Source organism: Octopus bimaculoides, chromosome 2 (assembly GCF_001194135.2).
Source record: "Octopus bimaculoides isolate UCB-OBI-ISO-001 chromosome 2, ASM119413v2, whole genome shotgun sequence".
Classification (NCBI taxonomy): domain Eukaryota; kingdom Metazoa; phylum Mollusca; class Cephalopoda; order Octopoda; family Octopodidae; genus Octopus; species Octopus bimaculoides.
Genome location: NC_068982.1, coordinates 181,027,833 through 181,031,305, shown reverse-complemented (window position 1 = coordinate 181,031,305; position 3,473 = coordinate 181,027,833).

The following is a 3,473-nucleotide window of genomic DNA, read 5'->3' as shown; positions in this document are numbered from 1 at the left end:
CATTTTATATTTATTTATATACATACATACATACATACATACATACATACAAACGCACATACATACGTACGTACACACACGCTGTGTATTAAATTTTTTGCATTCCAATGCGTCATCGATACTCCTCAGCATTTTATTTCATTTGTGTTATCCACTGATTACTTCATTACTTGAAAAATATATCTAAGTTTGTATTTCATCTAATTATGTTATCTCTGTTACTTGATTAAGCACAGTGATATTTACACTCCGTACACGGTTGCATTGACACATAAGAATTAGTATACGCCCCAATGATACTTTCAATTTCACAGTTCCTTTAACTGAGCTGGTTTTCCTAAAGTGTGTGGATCATATACAAGCAGATTATGAGGGTAAACAAGCAATAATATTTTTCTGCATCCTACTTTACTAACTGGATCACTTAATCAGGACGATGAAGTATGCATATACCTAGTTTAGCACCATTCAGATTTTGAGGCGGCACTTAACTCCTAACAGTGTGAGTAAAACAAAAGTCTAATGACCGCTCCTTTTGAAATGTAAGGTGGGTCCTTAGATGATACATTTGAAACCTTACAATGAGATTCACTCACAAAGCAATTAACAGACAATCGTTTTTGCCTCCATCGCTCAACATATTTGATGTCGAGCTTCAATCTGTGTTTTACATACATGCACACTTACACAGACAGAACTATCCTTATAAACTCCATATAAAGTTAGATTTGACATTTGGAACATACATGCTCAACTTTTACCCATGAGTAACTTTTACACGGTGACAAATATGATATTTGTCAGCATTTTAGCTGAATTGCGTATCTCTCCTTTTAAACCTGTAAGATCTACGCTTGAATCTACCAGGTGAATCCCCGATATTACAAATGATAAATTGTATCTATTACTTCATTCTTAGTGTTTAAATACCATAGCAGCCACAGTGCCCTACAATTATGTTCCACAAGGAAACTCATACATTCTTATTTTATTCTTATTTTCATATGTAATGCTGAATTTAACATTGCACATATAAAATGCCTAAAGCCGCGTTCCAGCGACTGAAGCTGAACTAAAGATAAAATTCTTGGCTTCTGAGAACATTAGCATCCGTTGTTACGCGTACTACTCACCATGGGGGTTCATTCGGGGTATCATGCATATACGTATGACATATATGAATGTCTGAGGTGGGACCAGTGAAAATTGAATTTGTGGGTAGAATTCTCTATCATATATCACGATTTATGTACCATGTAAGATGTAACACTACATAAGTATTTATTTAATTATGCAACTATTTCACAATATAAGCCTAGATGTACAACTCACATGTCATAAATATATCGCAATACTATGATTATCATATTAACTTTATTTTTTTCATGCATTGATGGAACTAGTAAAACTTAGGAGTTCTATCAACATGCAAAATTGAACTTCTATTGTTGCGCTTGCTTTTGAGGGAATCAAGTATAACGGCCTCCTATGACATTTGTGGGCAGGAAAAAGTGCCTTCCATGTCGTAAGCAATTAGAGTTGTGAGCAAACAATTTTAGCCGCCATTACATAACGGACATTCAATAGAAGAAAAATATTTATACAAAATACGGTACAGAATACACAATTTTGAATATAACATGGAATCAGGGAAGATGAGAATTAATATGGAACACAAAAACCGGAAAATTTTGCGAAGTGGGATAAATAAACAAATGATAATAAGAAGGCATAAGATACATGAATATCGTCGCAAAGAAGGGATATTTCCACTACTGCGAGAAACCATAAAATTAAAGACACGTAAAAAACAAAATATGGTGGATTTAATCCCATCTAAAGGAGATTAAGAAATATTCCAATACCGAAATATATTCCTTTTGGTGTGGATGATAACATTTGGTGAAGAGAAGGTAGAAAATTAATCATGTTTCAGAAATATGTAACCATAGCCACGAAGAAAACAAATTATGAGGTTGTGCAAACAGTCAAATTGAATTATATGCCGCCAAAGTTTCATTACATATATGAATTTGTTGAGATTAAAGACAGTGAGTGTAATTGCAAATAAATTTGATAAAATTTACTATCATGTTGTTTTGGTCTATCACCAGGCACAACAATCTTTCACATTTACTTAACTTTAAAAGAAAGTTAACGGGATATTTTATATCTAGTTTATGATTCACATTCATCACCAAAGGCTTTGAATGTTCGAAGGTAGTGCAATTAAAACTGGCCAGGAAGTCCGGGACACCTTTCGAAAATATAACATTACTAGAATTGAATGTATTGCAAGTCCATGCAACAAAGGCAACAATGAAAGGAAAATTGCTTGGAATTAACATCGCAGCTAAAAACATCGGATGTTTACACCAGCACAACATTCATATACGTTTTGCAAAAGTAATAGAACAAGATGAGAACTGCTGGGGACTCTGCATCAAACCTACAAAAGTTGCTTAATATTCCACAGGTGTGCCAGTGTGTAGAAGTTATTATGAACAGTGTTATAAACAGAATTCATAGCCCGTGTATTAAAAAAATATGAAACGATTAATTATTGATGATATTGACTATTTAAGAACAGAGAGCAACAGTGACGGTAATGTTGAAATACAGAATGATTTGTGAAGATATGGATGTGTGTTTGTATGTGTGAGTGCAAATGCATATAAGTAAGTGCTTGTGTGCGTGTGTGTGTGTGTGTGTGTGTGTATGTGTGTGTGTGTATATATATATATATATATGGGGGTGTATGTAAAGTCTTGAGCCTCAAAAAAACAAAACATAGTACATGACTTCAAGGTTCAAAGGCCTCGAAGGTTCAACACTTTTCATATATCTAAACATGCTCATCTTACTTAAATGATAAATTTCTGGAAGCGTTTACAATGTTTTACAGTTCGAGTGATGAGGTGAATCTTTACGCTTCCAATCAGCTTTCTCCTTTCTGATTTTGAGAAGCTTAATTTCTCAAGGTTGCTATTTAGACAGTGTGTTATATAGCACAGTGCCCCAATAATGGCAGGTATAAACATGAGATTGTAATGTGGATAGAGTAGCTGCAGATTTCTCAGTATGTATGTACACAGAAACACACAGAGACACATGCACATAGCTGACAGATGTAACGGCAATGTCTGTGCAAGTGTTTTACGTCGAGTGCAGCTTGCACAAACCACAGTGACTAATACTAGTAATCATGAGAATCCCAGAGGCAAGGAAATTTCAAGTTACCTGGCTTAGTCGATCAGTGGGCTTTATATAATATTTATCCTTCTGTTAGAGGGATGCCTAGGCAAAGATCATAGGTCCCTCATTCACAGCGAATTTACTGCGTCCTCAGAATGCAACACACTTTCTCTAAGCCCTGGAGATAACTGCACGGAATATTGCATATATACACATAATGGGATGGCCATTGACTCACCTGAGCTCCTTCGCCCTGTCATATGCTTGGTCATTTCGTC